Here is a 13,323-nt window from a genome sequence, read left to right on the forward strand (position 1 = left end):
GACTTACATGGATTTGGATGATTCCTAGTGCCTCTCTTAAGTCTGAACAGAACTAAGACAGCAGAGATCAGGTGATCAAAGGTAATTTACAGAATATCTAAGAGCAGCAAAAGTAGCAGAAAAACAAAGATATCATAATAATCCCACAGATAAGTCTTTACCAGACTTTTGCAGCATAGCTGTGGTCTTATATACTGGCAGAATACCATACCTCAGATGTTGGGTTTGAATAGAGTAGTTGCCCCTAGGTATTGCAACCTTAGAGGTAATTACTCCTTCAGGTAATAGATATTTATTCATATATTAATCCAAAGTAACTCTTTGTGTTCTGCTCTGAAAGACCTTAGGAGGTAAGTGGGAGAAGACAGATGGTTCCCTGATACTGGTTTTGGGTTCCAGTGACTTTAACTAAATTATCTGATACTTTTTTGCCCCTAGCTTGAGGCTTTTAATATTACTGGGAAAGACTCTAATAATGAGCTTCACAGGGTATCATTGTTCTGCTTGGATATACAGAGGTCTGAAATAATAGCATCAGTTTTCACATAAGCAGACCTGCCCTTGAGTTAAGATAACCAAAAGCAAAGGAGATCTTAGGCTTTAGTGTCTCCGTTATGCATTTTTAATGGAAAATATTATCTGTTTAAATGCAGACATAAATAACTTTTCTCCAGCCTGCCTGACATTTAATGTGTAACTCAGAAGGTTCCTCTGATACAAGAAAGACTGGCAGATGGAGAAACAGCAGGTGGAACCTCAGATGAGACAGCCAGGAGGTAACAAACTAGGTCAGATGAGATTTCTTCCATGTTGGAATCAATGCCTTCACAAATGCTTCCTCCAGTGGATGCATAAAAGTGGTTTTTTGGCATTTTCCATTAATATTCACATCTCTGAATAGGTCAGACTCTATCAGCAACTGATACATCTATGGGCAATAATTCTGTGGGAAAGGCAGAAACGTCTGAGATTACAAGGTGCTTTTTTCAGCATAGGAGAACAAGAGGCCAAAGCACCTATGCATTTCTGATGATTAACTTGAGATTTAACAAGGAGAATGTTTTTAGGAAAAGGTAACTGCTGAGATACCTCAACTTCTTTCCTTTTTCTTTCTGCTCACCCCTCTCACATTTATTTCTTTCTCTCCACTGATCTGCTAAATTTTCAGAGGGTTAGCTCTTACCCTGTACCCACTGCTATGAGTGTCCATTTCATTGCAAAATTTTACTCTAGATTTGTCTAGTACATTGTGATGAGGCTGCAAGTATGCCTGGAGAGCTGGGGTTTTTAGTCTTCGATCTTCTCTCTAAAGAGAGGAAGACAGCTCATCTCCTCCTTGGTGTGCTCTGTCACTGCAGCCAAGGCATTGCCCCTGAAGTGGAGAGGCACAGTGCCTGTTCAAGGAGGGCCGAGGAAGAGGCTGGAGAAGCAAAACATGCATGAGAGCCATGCTGAGAATTGGCTGGCATTCATCCTGCCTCCCTCCCCTGGGCACTGCTTCTGGTGTCAGAGGCTAATGATAGAAAATAGCCCATGGCTTTACAGTTCTGCCAGGGACTGGCACCTCAAGGAGCCAGGTAAATTCAGGGACTCTCCATGAGGCAGAATTCCTGTGCTGTTTGAGGAGAATTGGCTTTTATCTTGAATTCCCTTTTCTATTTTTCTGCCACCAGAAGTCCTCTATACTAAGAAAATAAAAGCAATTGACCAAGTAGTGTACTAGATTAATAAATAAAGAACTAAGTATGAAAGCTGATTTTATCAGTCTCCTGCATAGAAGAGGGAACTGCACAATGCCCTTGGGACTGTATCCTCTGTTGTTTTTTCAGGTGTTTTATTCATGTGAATTTCAGTTGCACAATTCCATGAAGCCTTGCAAAAATAACAAAGACAGTCATCTAATGTTAGCACTTGATAGGATAGCATCCTGCTGAATTGGTTGCATCGTCTACTTATCAACCCCAAAAAAATCTCAAAAGGAGCAGCCTTAGCGAAAGGACATAACAGTGCTGTTGAGTAAAGGAAGAAAACATGTTAATGGTGAAAATGTAAAGGACAGTAATTTACAAATTATACATAATAAGGCCAAAAAGAAATTAAATCTGTGATCTCAAACCACTAAGTGGCAACTTTCCTTGGCAAAGAAAGGTGACAGCATCTCCCACAAAACACTTGAAACAAAATTCATCCTATTTATTCAGCCCCCTCATTCTGAAATTGAGTTTCCAGATCTGGCCCAGATTTGCAGCAAGAGAGTGATATATTTCATTTGAATAATTGGATGTTCTTAGATGTGAAATAAATGGACTTCTGAAAGCCTTCAGTTTTCAATCTCGGTTTTATGAAAGCTCAACAAATTCAAATACAATGATAATTTCAGTCTGTTGTAGTCTGTGCAAAAGGCATTTGCAGTGCACTAAAGTGACAGCTCTCCTCTACTAACACATTTCAGGTGAGTTTTTCCTGCTTTAATTGTTCAGAATGTATGGGCATTGTCATTAAGTACTATAAAGTGATACTATTTTAATAATTGTCTTTGGAGGTGAGGAGGATTATCCTAAATTCAAGGAATCCATTTTTTAGGCACTTCATATAAATACTAGGTAATATATTTGAAAGCTGCCAAATTCAAGCCTTACAACTAATTGGCCAAATCTGCAGTAGCAGAGTTTTGTAGCTGTAACCCCATAAAACTCTACAAATCCGTATGTGGCTTATCTTACCTACAGTGCAGGACATTATTTGGTCCCTTACAGCAAAATACACTGTATAATAAAGATGCAGTGTTGCTACTACACTTCCGGACTAGGTGTTCTCGATGATACAGCTACATCAGTCAAGAATTGCGTTTTTTCTCACCCAGGTTTTTTTTATGCTCTTTTAGGGGCCGAAGCCCTTGTCACAGTGCCAGTTCCGCTTAGCATGATAATGAAAGCACTCCACCTAGAAACCCTGGCATTTCCTAGTTACACAATGAATTTCTTGGCAAACCTTCTGCTCCCAAGAACTGCGTGGCTTTTCTGAACCCAACTGCCAGTGGAACATTGGCTCCTGTGTGACCACAAACAAGCTCTTCATGTCAACTGTAGACCATCATGTAAACAATCACGTTAAATCAGGGTAGTCTGTCTCTCTCTCATAAAGAGATAAGCTGTGCTGCTTAAATAAAGGGAATTATCCTGAGCTTGACTATACAGCTGAATAGATGAGTGTTACCAGAGCAGCTCTGCCCCGGAGCAGCTCTATGACAAGGCAGCTCTGGGCTGGCTAATGCAAGTCAGTCTAGAAATGAGAGCAAAAGTGCTCCCTTGCTTGGGAGGGTGGGTAGGTCTGAAAGGTGAGAATTGATGGTGAAAGGAGTGCACTTTGGGGAGAAACAGCATTTAACATGTTGATAAATCACCCATCTGTTTTCCTTCTTTAATCACTTTGTCTTGTCTTACATGTTACAAGGTTGCTGGAGAAAAGGTCATTTTCTGTTTCATGACTGCTCAGGCCTTTGTACAAGAGGACCTCAAATATTACTGAAACTTAAGTGGAGTATAAGGATAATACTGTTAACCTGGAGGTCGGTTATACAGAGTGAGGTGTGTTGCCTCTGGAGACCCTTTGGAAATACACAGAAGAATGGTATGAGTGGTGTGGGGATGGAGTTCAGCTCTCAACCACTCTGGGCTACTTCAGCTCTTTGTAAACTATTGACTGAGTTCCTGCCAGGCTTCTCATTACACAAAACACAAGTGCTGTTGTGGAAAAAAAAAGTTTGAGTTTACTCAACAGCAAAGAATTTTGGCATTGCTTAAAAGTATGTACCTGTGCCTTGCCAGCTCTGCCTCCAGGTTAGTGCCTGAACCAGCTCCACCTCCACCTGGCTGACCGGGATGTAATTTCTAGAGAAGATGCTATCTTAAAAGTGAGATTTACTTTATCTCATCACAGAAACTCAAAATGGAAGGAAAGAAAGAAGAGTGTGTGACTTCACTGTTTCAAAAAGCAGATACTTTCTAGAGGTAAGTGGGAATTATTGCTTTACGATTTCTTCAATACCTGCAGAAGCAGTGCAGCCAGTGTAGGGCTGTGTCTTCTGCTTTTTGTGTCTGTGATGGGCATGAAGGGTTATGATTAGAAAATTAAATCAGTGGGCAAGTTCAGATCCCACAACACTGCAGCATAGCAAGGGCTGTAATGTAAGGTATAGAGGCAGACTTTAATTCAAATTCCACTAATTGCTTATGGTGGTACGAAAATCACTCCAGCTCAGTTTATGACCCCACTGTAAAACAGAAAGAGCTGTGCTTGCAAAGTGCTTGCAGATCTGAGAAGTATTATTACTGCTAATTCTGAAGCTACTTTTAACTCCCTTTGATAATATGGATGCAATACAGCAGAAGAAAATAAAGAACTGGAAATTAATTTGTAGCTAGTTGCCACAGCTTGATGTTGCTTTTCCTCTTCCTTCTTCTGTCAAACTTTTTGTCTTTTACCAGGGCTGAATGGCTCTTGTGAGTTTAGGAAACACAGGACAAGATCAAAACAGCTGAGCTGGAAGGTGTAAAAGAATGAGGTTGCAGGCTCCCCTGAGTCATGCAGGTATTTGTATTAAAATGACCAAGCCATACTGTTGATAGATGGCTGACTTTTAAAAAAAGAAAACATTACCACGAGGGGTTTTTTTACCCATTTATGGTTCTACTGGTGGAAAAGAGCAACAGCAGGTTTTATCCTCCAACTTCTTAATTTAAATTGAAAGCAAAGAATGGGCTCAGTGAGATGTAAAATGCAAGCAAGTCTCTAATTTTCTCATTAAGTAAACTTAAACATGAATGTTCACCTGGATATTGTTGATTTGCACGACACCAGTTTGCAGCTGAGGTACCTGAAGATTAATGTGTGTATATCTTCCCTGGCTGGGGTCATGCCACAGCCACATGCTGACCCCAAGACTGAGGTCCATCCTGCAATGACACCTGCACTAGAGGACAGCTATGACTTGCTCTCATCAGCTCTGAGTTTGTTGATTGAGGTAGCAAGACTGGGGTACTGTGTGCCCAAGTGTTAGGAGTTGGAGTGCATCCCTCTTAGACTTTTTTTTTCTTCAGGGTTCTTCACACACTGTTTCCAAAACAATGTTGCCAAAGAATAGTTTGTTTTCTCCGTTAACTTTTGTCCTTGTCTTTCTGCTGATGTTACAGTGTTCAGTTACAAAGCCAAAGATGTGTTGACTGTCAGGTCATAACCTTGCACATCCCTGATGCCCTGTGGAATCTCTTTAGAGCCATAATGTACAGAAAATGCAGGGTTAATACAATTGGACGTGTGCCGATTTAAAAAAAATAATCTGCTTTTTCTTGTTTTTATTTTCCATTTATGCTGTTTCTAAACTAAATGATTATGAACATATCCATTTTTGTGGGCACATTGCTACATAGTAAGCAGGCAGCTTGGCCATCTGAAGGGAAATAGAGCAACAGAGATAGAGAATGGAAATGAGTATTGCAGTGGCTTCTCCGCAGTTATCTTTCTGTATTGGTGATTCCAGTTACATATCACAGTGTAGTGAGTTTGGATTTGCAGAGCCAAGAGGGAACCTTGGAATAAGTGGTCCAGGTGAGAACCAGGTGTGAGCAGGCTCTAGAGAAGCAAAATCCATTTTTAAATATAAGGACAATTAATCAGCAGACCTCAGAGTCCAGATTTAATTAATTGCTCATTGCAGTACAAGTAGTTTATTTCGTGCTTGTCAGTCTGGTTTTCTTTTTCCAGAAAGGGGACTGGGGTCACCTTGCTGTTGCTTTTGAATCCCAATTTGCACAGTACTCTGCTATTCAAAAATCCAAAAATAAGTGATTTCCTCTTCCTGCTTCAGATTTCTGCCTTTGGGCTTCAGATTTCTGCCTCTCTCTTTGCTGATGCTTATCAGGTTTACCTTCAAAAGTAACTTGCTACGATTTTTGTGGGTACGCAAGGCTTTACCTATCACTTGAGAAAAGCTTGCTGAAGCACAGAGGGACCTATCGCTTTCCTATTGTCATGCACTCAGGTTCACACAGTGGTGTATTTCCAGTGCCATTTTTAATTATACTTGTAAGAAAATCAGTATTTGTGACTGTCATGTACAGTTTGTTGGCCAGCTTGCTGGTATCATTTCTGTAGTTTTTTGTGAGAGTGTAAATTCTCTGGACAGCTCTGCAGCCTGTTTCAGATCTCACTTTCACAGTCATTACATAACCATGAAATCCCAGGTCCTTCAGTTGTTATTTGTTGTTGATGCTAGGAGGGCATCCTCAGGCCCTAGACATGATTTGGGCCAGGAGCTTTAAAACACCTGACTGGAGAAACAAAGCTGACGAAGAATGTAAATGCACTGGCAGCTATTTACAAAGCCGAAAGGGAGATTAGTTTTTGGTGGCTTTTTAGAACATCTGGCATATCCCCAGTGCCATGCAAATAAACAACAATATTGCAGGGAAAGGCTGTAAAATACTTTTGCTTTAAATGCCAGCAGTCCCCTACTTGCCACAAGTTATATATACCTGCGGGTGAGGAAGATTGTTTTTCAGAGTCAGTTGGAAAAAAACTCGGCTTGCAGACTGACTTGCTAGGGATTGAGTACTGACCCTCCAGTGCATTTTCTGATGAAAAAGTGGGGAAACTGTAGAGTACTGTTGGTGGCCGAACATCAGGTGTCAGGATAAGTCAGCACTCACCATGCTCCTCACTTCATTAGGATGCCACCACAGGGTCACGGCCAAGCATTTCCCTTCCTAAGCTGTAGGATCACACTTTACCTCTTTAACACAGGAACAAGGGTGCTCTGATGGGGATCTCTGCTGAAGGGGTGCGATTGGAAAACATCATCTCATCCCTGCGCTGCAGACACCAAGCAGAGGTGCAAGGCAGACAGCACGGCGCAACTTCCTGTTAAGTGAGATTTTGGCAAAATTCCCTCTGTCCTGTGAAGGATTTAAATTTGAATGGAATTCCTTAAGATTTTTCATGTTACTTTTGGAACCACATACTCTAGTAAGATTTTTACCTTGCAGTAAGGAACTGTCTTAAAACTGGGTGTTATTAGAGGGATAGAAGTATCTTAGTCCTGTCTTCCCCCTTCTGCCTCCTTACCCCCAGGAAATTCTGGTCTGTAGATTTATCATTCCTATTATTTTAGATTAATGATGCCCCCCAACTTCTGAGTCTAACCTTATTGCGGAGCATCTTGAAAAACCGCCATCATCTTTCAGGGCCCATGTCTGAATATACTTTAAAAACCCTACTAAGAATGTTATTCATATGGCATCATTTACGTACTGGTTTTGAATTGATTCTTCTTAAAAAGGACTTTGAAACCCCCACCAAAACCCTCTTATCTGATTTGTAGCACTAATATGCCTGGTTTTTCTTTTCTTAAACGTGATTTGCCATTCAGGCCATCAGACAAGGAGCTGAGGAGCAGATAAATCTGTTTAGATCTGAGGTTTTGTGAACAAGTGATTCACCAAATGATAGTATGCTGTTTATATTCCAGTTATTCTAGTGATTAAATGGTATCAAATTAATTCCAAGTCAGGCTCTCAGTAAGGCAAGGCAGTGCATATGAATCACACTGCCTGCTCATCCCTGCCTTACTGCTGCTGCTTCTGCTTCCCCATGTCTTCTTCCTTTGCCACATGTGCATGTGCAGCCTGAAATGTCTTGTGCAGCTGAAGAGCTTGATGAAGCTTGGGGAGTTTCCAAGTCAAGGCTTTAAATCATGTGCTGGTGGACACACTGAACTACAAATATCAAGTTACAGACAGGTGCAACCTTTTGTCCGAGTGTTTTTCCAGGAAGTCAGGGTTACTGTGCCAACACCTGAAATGCTTCACCTCTGTTTTTAAATAGCAGCTTTTTTGTGGACACTCTTAAAAATCAGACTTCACAAGTTTTTAGCTCTAGATGTGTCAGGACACAAGTCAGTGTAAGGGACATGATTAGTAAGATTTTCTTGGCTTGACCTTTTATTTGAGAGGAGGTTCTTGTCTTTGCAGCCTGTCCGATGCTTATGTGCAGTCACGCCACAGAGGCTGCTCTTGATTTTTAAATTATTATTGATTAGAAATCGTGATCCTTTTGTCACTTGTAGTCTGTAACTCAGAGGGAAAACAGCATCTGCTAGAATGAAAGAAAACAGGCATGTTCTGTTTTAGCAGCTTTAAAACCAGTCATTTAACTTTGATATCTCAAATATATCTCATTTCGTATTAGTGAGTTTGTATTTCTTCCATCAGCTCTGACTTTGAGCAAGCCTCTTCCCTGTCACACTCACCTTGGACTACCTCCAAGGTAGTCATTTTAAAGGAGACACAGGGTGTGTGCTTTTAGGGGGGGACACATTTGATTTTGAATCTGAGTTTTTAATTTATTCTTTCAGCAAGTTAAAAACCCAGTGGCAAGTCCTAAGGAAAGTGTGAGGGTGAAGCCAGCTCTTTCTCCCCCACTTTCTGGAAAAACTACAGAAATGCCCAGCAAGGGGCATCTCCCAGTCTGTCATTTTCACACCAGAAGTCTCCTATTTTTTTATCTCTACTTGTGCACTCCCGGTTTCCCATTTTACCACCCCGGAGATCAAGGCAACCTCAGGAAACTCCAGTATTTGCTGATACTTCTCACTATTCAGCTGTAGCCTATAGGAATTGACTTTAGATTTTGCACCAACTGTCCAAAGGCTGGGAAAAAGGAGACATGCAGAGAGGATGGTAGTGAAGCTGAGCGAGAAGAACATAAATGCTGAAGAGAAAGATCTGTTGTGAGGAGAAGGAGAACAGAGCTGCTTCCTTTCCTGCCCTTAGTTGCTGGCTGGTGTGCTTGTGTGCTTGAAAATCGGGATCTTCCATCTCAGAACAAATGTTGTCACTACCATGTTTAGACAAAGGAAAATGAGTGGCTGCTTGATGGCAATAAAATTGACAGAAGCAGGCTGGACTCAAGCTGATGCCCAGTGTAAAATAGCATACTGCAATTATGCCATGCCATTTGTTTCTAACACACCTGCTGCTGTTTGTTGTTTATTTGTTTAATATTTCTTTATTTGTACATTGCACCACCCTTCTCCATTCTTTGCCAAAATTCTATTGCTAATGATTAACTGCATGTGGCACTCCTGCAGTGAGGTGCTCAGTGCTGGGTTATATCGTGCAGTGCTATAGCAAAACAGCAACAGAGAAAATTCAAGCCTAGAAAAACAATAATTTGTTACAGTAGAAACGAGCACAAAATGAGTCACACCACTGACAGATTGTGACATGCAACCAATCTATTAGAGGTTTGCTTTTCTGCAAGATTTTTCTCCCTCTCTCTGTTTCAGATGTTTCTCTCTTCATAAAGGCTGCACAGAATGCACAGACAAATATTTTCTATCTTGGAACTTTCTGTCTATCTACCAAAGCTTTTAAAAAAAGACTCTAAACCTGGAAATTTGTAAATGTGTCAAGGGGTAGCAGGGCCTTTCTTCTGTCTTATGATGCTTTGACATTGTTAGTAGAGGATGAATGTTAACAGCAAGTATTCTGGGACTGTAAAATATAGCCTGGAGGTGTAACTACCTGGTCTGTGAAAGGTTATTTGTGTTAGCCAAGTTTTTCCAGGAAGAGATGTATGTCATCATCAGTTTCCTTGGACTTTAGAGCATTTGCTCATTGCCAAGATATGAAAATTTAGATTAAGGCAGCACCTAGAGGTGCATCTTTGCCCTCAGATTCATACTGTAAGTACTAGGTCAATCATCCTTTACCTCTTAATGGTAAGCAGTCTTCCTAAAGAGCACGGTATTGAAACCTGCTAATGCTTTTCTTAGGACTGAAGGCTATTTGATTTACTGTGGGGGTGACTGTGCACTGGAACAGATTGCTCAGAGAGGTTGTGGAGTCTCAGTCCCTGGAAATATTCAGGAACTGTCTGGATGCCACCCTCTGCAACATGCTCTAGGGAGCACTGCTCTAGCGGGGAGGTGGGACCAGATGACCCCACTGGTGGTCCCTTCCAGCCTTTCCCATTCTGAGATTCTGTGATTTAGAAGCCTTGATTATCTCCCTGTCCACAGAAGAGTCCTTCTGTCTTGATAACAGCGCTGTGCAAAGGGGCAAAAGACAGGAATGCTCTTGTAGAAACTGCAACAAAGTGCTGCCTTCTCCATAGATGAATGATGGGTATCTTATGTGATTAGTAAGTGTTTTAAATCCAAAGTACAGCTATATTTTGCACTGTGGGATGGGGGGAGGCTGAAGAATGAGACTGAACTTCATTACTAATCCTTATGTGCAAACAGTTTGTGAAGCTCAGAAGGAGTTGCTAAGAAAACAGTATGAAATAATATTTGAATATTGACAGTGACAAGGACTGCATTATCTTTGGACACTCCTTCAGCCCTGAGTTATTCCTTAAAGGAAAAGCAGCTCGAGAAAATGGTATATGTTCAATTCTGTCCATATAGATGTAGACACAATATTGAGAAACTTAATCAAATCTTTGCGAGAGAGGAAGAATTGGTTCTGTTTAAGTTTAGTGTTCATCTACTTGTTCTAGTGGTTTGTCTGGAGGAGGCAGGCTTGAAGACTTTAATTAGAAATAATAAATAAGATTATATAATTTTCAACTGTGTTTCTTAGTGGGCAAATGCAGTGTATTTTTTTCCCTCAAGTGAGGGAACAGTGTAGTGACAGTGCTGGAGGTGGGACCTCCAGGAACTCGCTCATCAGTTTTATCATGAAGAAAGCAAGGAAAGGGGCAAAGATGAAGCCTGGTAAAGATCCTACAGAAAACGGGTTTGAGCCATTTCATTTCAGTGATATAAACAGTTACAAAAATGAGCACAATAGAAAAGATCAAGGACATGACAGAGTCTCTGAGAGCTCTTGCAGCAGAAACTTGACTTAATGGCATTGATGGCTGGAAAGAAGGAGGGAAAGCAGCTCCAAACATCTACTGTACAGTGAGTTCAAAGAAGATGGAGAGGTGAAGAAGCAGCAGCAGAGGTGGGCCCTGGCATGAAGTCATAGGCAACAGAGACAGAGCTGAAATACTTGCTTTTAAAGCTCCACCTTCCAAAAGGGCTCAGCTTTCTAATTAGGAAGCGGCATGTGGGACTTACTGCTTCCACAGAGCTGTTAATGGTATCTTGTGTTTGTTTTTTTAAAAAAATATTTATTGCAATTGCCAGCCTCACCTTACTGTCTCGAGAGGGAATTAAGGCAACACTTGCTCTGGCAGACACAGCTGGTGGTTCAGACAGGGCTCACAGGAAAGGAAGCTGTTTTGGCTTAAGCTGTTTCATCTGCAACCACTTTGCTTTCCAACAGAGACCTTGGGTGCACAGTATTTAAAACTTAGGTGCATTATTAATAATAACAGAGTATAAAAGAAGATGAAGCAATCTTTAAGTACACCCTGGTTATATGTTCTCTGAAATGGGCCTTTGGCACAAAGTCACCTCTCAGGAAGCTGCCTGCTCTTAAAGCACTGGCAGATTTCCATGCACAGTGCAGTGGGGGTTTTTAGATCAGCCTTGAAATGGGATCTTTGGTATCCCAAAAGCAGTAGTTATATCTGCAGCCTGTGCTTTCATCTGCCTTTCTGTCTTTCACTAGGAGGTGGCACAGTTTTAGGTGAGGTCACCTGCATCTCTCCTGCTGAAATGGTTTCTGGAGAGCTGGAGATACAGGTACAGTTCTGTGTACAGTTCTGTCTGTCGCTGCCTACAAGACCAGGGAATTGATTCAATCTGCCATAACTTTGGATATGGTGTGGTATTTTACCTGAAAAGTGTTTTTTAACTGCAGATAAAAACATGTGAGAATTGGAGATTGAAAAATATTCCTAATGGGGAGGAAGAAAGGTGTAACTGTTGGTAGTTATTTGTATTTTGACTCTCAAAATATCTTGATCTCTGCACCACATACAGGTATATCACTGGAGGGGAAGTTTTGAGGTGGGTAATGAGTTTTGGAGCTCGGGTAGTGGAAGAGCTGGAGAAGTGCAGTATGAGCAGAACACTGCTACATGGGCCAGGCAATGTTTCCACTTAAAAGCACAAGTAGGAAAGTATTAATAAAACTAAAATCAATTGATACATTCAATAAAAACAGTATCTACAAAACTGCAACTAATGCTTTTGCAAGGACTCAGAATATTTGGAAGTCCTTAGACTTTCCAGTCTAACTTGGAGAGAAACTGCTGGGAAAGAAGTACCATACAGGGTACTGCTGCCATAATAATTCTGTAGTGACTAGATGGTACCAGAATGTTTCTAGCATTATATGAGCTGAGGTCAAGTTTCTTTGGTGCTCATCTGAATTAAAAAAAAATTGTCACTTATTTCTAGTGCCAAAAGAAATGCAACTTTCTTCCCCCATACATTCAGATGATAGTTCCTTTATTTTCCTGAAGGGAAGGTATTATATGGGTACCATAATGGTAAAGAGTTTTGGTTTTGTTTTTAATTATCTTTGTTTTCTCATTGCCTCCATAAAATTCATTATTTTTCCCCAGCTTTTTATGTCTCCCTTCTGAAGACACATGCTGTTTATGGGTGCACTGTTGTTCTCCTCCCCCTTAATACATTTTTATCACTATTTCCAGTTTCAACTAACAAGTTCATTTTTATCTCAAGCTGGAGAGCTGCAATAAAAATTTGCCATTTAATGCTTCACAATTGAAAATATGCTGATAGAGCTTTTGATGTCTCAGGTCCAAACTGGGTTCCACTTTGTTAAAAGAACTCAATTCTGGCTATTGCCTTGTCAATACAATACAGATTTCTTGGTATTGTACCCAGTGCTCGACAATGTCTGGGCTGGAATTCAGTTTAGAAAAGGTGGAAACTGATGTCTTCTATCCTTTCAGCTCAGGTGTGCAGCCCTTTCACAATCTACTGGTCACTCACTATATTACATTTCCAACTTGTGCGGCATCCTGAAAATATGGGAAACAAAGAACGATGTGATTAGCCCAGCTATTGGAATGCTGCCTATTGAGTATAAATGGTAAATCAGCTTTCCAGACAAAGCCTCTCTGAAATAGAGCCTGCTGCTCAAACCACTGGCATGATGCTCCTACTTACCTCTTTAGCTGATGTAGTCCTCTGTCTTGTCACTGGTATTTCTTCTTTCTGGATCTGTTTTTCTCTAGAGTTGTTTTCTGAGAAAGAGATCTTAATCAGTTGAAGTGTGTGGAATAGTAATATCAGTCTTTTCCTTTCTTTTAATTTTAAAAACATATATTTTGCCTTTTTTTTTTAAATTAAGATTCAATCATTTAGCAGCAGTTTGAGCATCATGATGCTCAACTTCA

This window comes from Chiroxiphia lanceolata, chromosome 4 (genome assembly GCF_009829145.1).
Source record: "Chiroxiphia lanceolata isolate bChiLan1 chromosome 4, bChiLan1.pri, whole genome shotgun sequence".
Taxonomy (NCBI): domain Eukaryota; kingdom Metazoa; phylum Chordata; class Aves; order Passeriformes; family Pipridae; genus Chiroxiphia; species Chiroxiphia lanceolata.